The 6731-nt window shown below is 39.0% G+C and overlaps 1 non-coding gene across 1 annotated transcript; it reads left to right on the plus strand.

Moving 5' to 3' along the window:
• The first annotated feature begins 6292 nt into the window (after nucleotides 1-6292).
• Nucleotides 6293-6503, plus strand: LOC123728816 (small nucleolar RNA U3). Its single transcript, XR_006760588.1, has one exon. It is a non-coding gene; the product is annotated as a small nucleolar RNA U3 (small nucleolar RNA).
• Nucleotides 6504-6731: the final 228 nt, after the last annotated feature.

Here is a 6731-nt window from a genome sequence, read left to right on the forward strand (position 1 = left end):
ACCCCGTGATTCAAGGTTGGGATGGTGTTCTTCGGCTTGCAAGCCTCCCCCTTTTTCCTACAAACACAACGATGGTCATTATGGCCAAACAGTTTTATTTTTGTTTCATCAGACCAGAGGACATTTCTCCAAAAAGTATGATCTTTGTCCCCATGTGCAGTTGCAAACCGTAGTCTGGCTTTTTTATGGCGGTTTTGGAGCAGTTGCTGAGCGGCCTTTCAGGTTATGTCAATATAGGCCTCGTTTTACTGTGGATATAGATACTTTTGTACCTGTTTCCTCCAGCATCTTCACAAGGTCCTTTGCTGTTGTTCTGGGATTAATATGCAGTTTTCGCACCAAAGTACGTTCATCTCTAGAAGACAGACCGTGTCTCCTTCCTGAGCAGTATGACGGCTGCGTGGTCCCATGGTGTTTATACTTGCGTACTATTAATTGTACAGATGATCGTGGTACCTTCAGGCGTTTGGAAATTGCTCCCAAGGATGAACCAGACTTGTGGAAGTCTACAATCATTTTTCTGAGGTCATTTTTCTGAGGCTGATTTCTTTTGATTTTCCCATGATGTCAAGCAAAGAGGCACTGAGTTTGAAGGTAGACCTTGAAATACATCCACAGGTACACCTCCAATTGACTCAAATAATGTCAATTAGCCTATCAGAATCTTCTAAAGCCATGACATCATTTTCTGGATTTTTCCAAGCTGTTTAAAGGCACAGTCAACTTAGTGTATGTAAACTTCTGACCCACTGGAATTGTGATACATTGAGGTAAAAGTGAAATAATCTGTCTGTAAACAATTGTTGGAAAAAGTAGATGTCCTAACCGACTTGCCAAAACTATAGTTTGTTAACAAGAAATTTGTGGAATGGTTGAAAAAAAGGTTTTAATGAATCCAACCTAAGTGTACGTAAACTTTCGACTTCAACTGTATCTTTGTAGTGACTGGATGTATTCATATACCATCCAAAGAGTAATTAATAACTTCACCATGCTCAAAGGGATATTCAATATGTGGTCTTTTTATTTTTACCCATCTACCAATAGATGCCATTCTTTGCGAGGCATTGGAAAACTTCCCTGTTCTTTGTGGTTGAATCTGTTTGAAACTCACTGCTCGACCGAGGGACCTTACAGATAATTGTATGTGTGGGGTACAGAGATGAGGTAGTCATTCAAAAATAATGTTAAACACTATTATTGCACATAGTGAGTCCATACAACTTATTTCATTTTTACTCCTGAACTTATTGAGGCTTGCCCTAACAAAGGGGTTGAATTGACTCAAGACATTTCAGATTTTCATTTTAAATTAATTTGAAAACATAATTCCACTTTGACATTATGGGGTATTGTGTGTAGGCCAGTGACAAAACAAATCTCTATTTAAACCATTTTAAATTCAGGTTGTAACACAACAAAATGTGGAAAAAGTCAATGGGTGTGAATAATTTCTGAATGCACTGTAACCATCATATCGAAGTGAACTTGGAGTCACACACTTGGAGTCATGCAATGATGTGGTGTGTGGTCCTCCCACTACCACTCTGGAAACCATGCAATTTATTAGGCTACAGATTAAATCATTTATGATGAACTTCACAGTGTGGTGAAAGTGCACGGTGATGAGCTTGATGCTCCTTTCCAATAAATATCGAGGGTCTTATTCTGGTGACATGATGAGCGATGCTTGACTGCCATTTGACAAATAAAAATATGATCTTAGCTATCATCTCATCATGTAGACTAGCCACCCCGCACAGCCCACCCCCACTGTATCTGTGAGCTGATGGCTAGAGCGCACTTGCCAAGACCAGAGTAGGCACATCTGCTATTTAAAGCAAAGAAAATTGTGACAAAACTATCAGTAGGGTTGAAAATGCGATGGAAACACTTTGAACTTTTGTTCGGTACATGAAACCTTAAGCGAAAAAGTACATTTTGTGTGCATAGTATTCGATTTTTATCCACAATAAGTACATTTGGTGGAAACACACTACTGGTGGGAAAATGTGCATATTTTCTTTATGCGGATTTGAGAATAGTCACATCTATCTTATGACATTTCAGATTGATATGATAATTTATCACCAAGTAGTTTGGATGTAGTGAACTACTTTTTCACATTTTTTTAGTTAAGTAAACTATATTTTTATTAAGGTTAGCTTTAGTGTAGCTTAACTTCTTCCAGTGTGAAAACTATATTTTCAGAGTAGCTTCCCCAACACTGATGATACCATTCAAACAGTTGCATTTCAAACACTGAGTACATTTGACTTACTATACTGCTCAAAAAAATAAAGGGAACACTTAAACAACACAATGTAAGTCCAAGTCAATCAGACTTCTGTGAAATCAAACTATCCACTTAGGAAGCAACACTGATTGACAATAAATTTCACATGCTGTTGTGCAAATGGAATAGACAAGAGGTGGAAATTATAGACAATTAGCAAGACACCCCCAATAAAGGAGTGGTTCTGCAGGTGGTAACCACAGACCACTTCTCAGTTCCTATGCTTCCTGGCTGATGTTTTGGTCACTTTTGAATGCTGGCGGTGCTTTCACTCTAGTGGTAGCATGAGACGGAGTGTACAACCCACACAAGTGGCTCAGGTAGTGCAGCTCATCCAGGATGGCACATCAATGCGAGCTGTGGCAAGAAGGTTTGCTGTGTCTGTCAGCGTAGTGTCCAGAGCATGGAGGCGCTACCAGGAGACAGGCCAGTACATCAGGAGACGTGGAGGAGGCCGTAGGAGGGCAACAAGCCAGCAGCAGGACCGCTACCTCCGCCTTTGTGCAAGGAGGAGCAGGAGGAGAACTGCCAGAGCCCTGCAAAATGACCTCCAGCAGACCACAAATGTGCATGTGTCTGCTCAAACGGTCAGAAACAGACTCCATGAGGGTGGTATGAGGGCCCGACGTCCACAGGTGGGGGTTGTGCTTACAGCCCAACACCATGCAGGACGTTTGGCATTTGCCAGAGAACACCAAGATTGGCAAATTCGCCACTGGCGCCCTGTGCTCTTCACAGATGAAAGCAGGTTTACACTGAGCACATGTGACACACGTGACAGAGTCTGGAGACGCCGTGGAGAACGTTCTGCTGCTTGCAACATCCTCCAGCATGACCGGTTTGTCGGTGGGTCAGTCATGGTGTAGGGTGGCATTTCTTTGGGGGGCCGCACAGCCCTCCATGTGCTCGCCAGAGGTAGCCTGACTGCCATTAGGTACCGAGATGAGATCCTCAGACCCCTTGTGAGACCATATGCTGGTGCGGTTGGCCCTGGGTTCCTCCTAATGCAAGACAATGCTAGACCTCATGTGGCTGGAGTGTGTCAGCAGTTCCTGCAAGAGGAAGGCATTGATGCTATGGACTGGCCCGCCTGTTCCCCAGACCTGAATCCAATTGAGCACATCATGTCTCGCTCCATCCACCAACGCCACGTTGCACCACAGACTGTCCAGGAGTTGGCGGATGCTTTAGTCCAGGTCTGGGAGGAGATCCCTCAGGAGACCATCCGCCACCTCATCAGGAGCATGCCCAGGCGTTGTAGGGAGGTCATACAGGCACGTGGAGACCACACACACTACTGAGCCTCATTTTGACTTGTTTTAAGGACATTACATCAAAGTTGGATCAGCCTGTAGTGTGGTTTTCCACTTTAATTTTAAGTGTGACTCCAAATCCAGACCTCCATGGGTTGATAAATTGGATTTCCATTGATTATTTTTGTGTGATTTTGTTGTCAGCACATTCAACTATGTAAAGAAAAAAGTATTTAATAAGATTATTTCATTCATTCAGATCTAGGATGTGTTATTTTAGTGTTCCCTTTATTTTTTTGAGCAGTGTATATAGCAGACACAGGAACTATCTAAAATAATCACAAAAAATAACGTCAAAGACAGTACAGAATGAAGATAGGTTAAAACGGCTTCTGCAATAGAAGTCCCCAATCACACTTGTAGGCGACCTTTAGTTATTTATTTAATGTTTTATTACAATATAATAACAAACAAAAAACCTAGGACATCACTATATGTATATTTTCTCTAAAGAAACATAAAATAACATTAAAGTAAAAAATACAATGAAAATCACTACACATGAATTGAGTTTCAAAAGTTAAAGTACCTATAATAAAATAAGGTCAGGGGTTACAATTGTATAAACCTATGATAGACTTGTAAGAATACAGTGTTTTTTTGTTTTGTTATTGACTAATTCTAGAGATTTTATTAAATATTGGATTTCAAGTAAAAATATATTGCATTTGGGGACAGACTTCAACTATTTGTTTTGGTGTATATAACATTTACCAGATTGAATGAAGAAATTCACAACTAATTCAGTCGTTTTGTTTTCATTTGAATAATAACATATTACATCTTTCACTATAAATACAAGGGTCTTATTAATTAAATTTTAAAAATAACTACTTAACTCGCTCCAAAATAACTTCACAGAGTCACACTCATAAAAAAATGTGTAATAATAAGAATTTCCCTTCTTTATCACAGAAAGGGCATATGTCATCCAAGACAACAAGTTATTGCAAGAGTATATTTTGTGCAAGTTAAAGTTCAAGTTAATTTATTTTACTTTATTTAATATAGCAAATTTTTGAGGGAGAAACCAAGCTTTGTTCCATTCAATTTCAGTATATGCATTCCAAGAAGAATTTCCCTCTAGGAGAGATCTTGTTCTTGGAGTTAAAAATGTATCTTAAGAATGTATTATTACATGTCTTATCCAGCAGGGAGCAACCTTCTAACATAAGTTGTGCATCTATCTTGACATGTTCTCCGAACACAAATGAGATTTCATTAATTGAGTAAATCCTGAAGGTATTTTTTTGGATATAGTATTAAATTCTTTCTAATGCATTGGGAAGTTCTTTGTTTCTAAGAACTTTCTATAAGAGGATATATTCCCTTCTTTATCAAATAAATCAAACACAAATATAATATTTCTTTCAAACCACTTAGGGAACACCAAAGACTTGTTTTCAACAACAATGCCTTTGTTGTTCCACAGAAGGGCTTTGTGTAGGGAGAAGTTGTGGACATAACATAGTTGCCAGGCTAAAAGGACTGTTCATTAAATTTGGACAGTTTGATTGGTAATTTTGCTGGAGAAAAGTTGCACTTCCACAAAAATTGAAGACCACACAATTTCATGAAAATGTGACAGGGAATGAAGTACCATATAGATTCAGAGCTAAGCATACATCTTGTTATCCAATTTTTTTTTTAATAGTATTGTTGATATCAATTAAATCTAGTACTTCAAACCCACCATTACGTCTTTAGTTTGATATTACATACTTCTTAAGTTTGTGTTGTTTATTTTTCCATATAACGTCTAGGAAAATGTTGATAATCTCAGAGAAATTGAGATGTTGACGGACAGTATGATTTTTCGCCATTGCTGACTAGCTAATCTCGGGGCTAACGTTAGTCTCGCGCCGAACTGCGCATGTGCAGGCATCAAATCAACGGCACTCCTTCGATATAACATAGTACTTGACAAATGAAAACGTATCAGTTTCTCACTTTCAAGAGATTGAAGTAAAAAGGTGTTCAACTACTTATGACATTGGCTCCAATCTAAGTTGTGCCTTTAGATTTCGAAAAAAAGAACAACTAAGGAAGAATTTTTCAATTCTCTCATTGACTTCTCAAACTCTAAACCCCGGCCATTTCAGTTTGGTCAGTTCGCAAGCATTACCAGGAGTCTTGCTATGTTGCGCATCTGGGTTTAGAAACTCTGTGGTAACGTGGTCGCCCCCGTTTCTAGCCGGACATGTTTAATATAGGTACACCTGTTTCAGCTTTCTTATTTTAACTAGGCAACTATACCTCAGTGTGAGCTCATGCTTTTCGCAAACAAACTTCAAATGTAATTTCCCCATCTTTTTATGAAAAAGTACTCTGGATAAGGATATTCATTTTGAAGTTTGCAGCCATCTTATGACTGAGCCATCCGAGACACATTTTCCTTCACGCCCACAAGGACCTAACTACCACGCTGACTACCAGCATTGTCAACAGTGCTCAGTAACCATTGAAAGTATTGTGCGTGCTACCAGATAGCGTTGTGGGTATTTGAAATTGTTTACTTATATCATTAATGTAGTGAGTCATTTTTATGTTTTTTCAGAGGAAAAATAACAAAAACTTTTGTCAGTGTCTCACTCTATGTGTACTGCACAGATGTGGTGTTGTCACCATGACTGAAAAGAGTATGCTCGTGGTACAAGACCTGGTGCAAATAGTTTAATACAGTAATAGTATATTTTCCGGGAATATTGTAATAGTTTTGTTCTTGGATATTGTGTTTCTAAGGTGTTTGCTTTCACTATCCACGATGACGAGATTTGATACTCTTTCTGAGCGGGAAGCGGGCAGAGGTTGAAGAGTTAATTCTTCTGATCACTGCTTTTGATGACCGTTCCATGCCTTCTCTAGGGATTAGGAGGAAGTATGATCAGAGTAGCCGTGTATATTTGAGAAAGTCAAAGAAAAAGTTTTTTTACAAAACATATGAGACTCAAATAAGGTGTAAATCCCACAACAAAGCTTGTATAGTATATTCGTAGCTACACAGAGATGTGTCTGGTTAGACTGTAAACTCTCCTTCCAGACTCACATTAATAAGCATCTCCAATCCAAAATGAAAGCATCCTTCACTCATGCTGCCAAACATACCCTTGTAAAACGGATTA

This window comes from Salmo salar, chromosome 18 (assembly GCF_965601325.2).
Source record: "Salmo salar chromosome 18, fSalSal1, whole genome shotgun sequence".
Taxonomy (NCBI): Eukaryota; Metazoa; Chordata; class Actinopteri; order Salmoniformes; family Salmonidae; genus Salmo; species Salmo salar.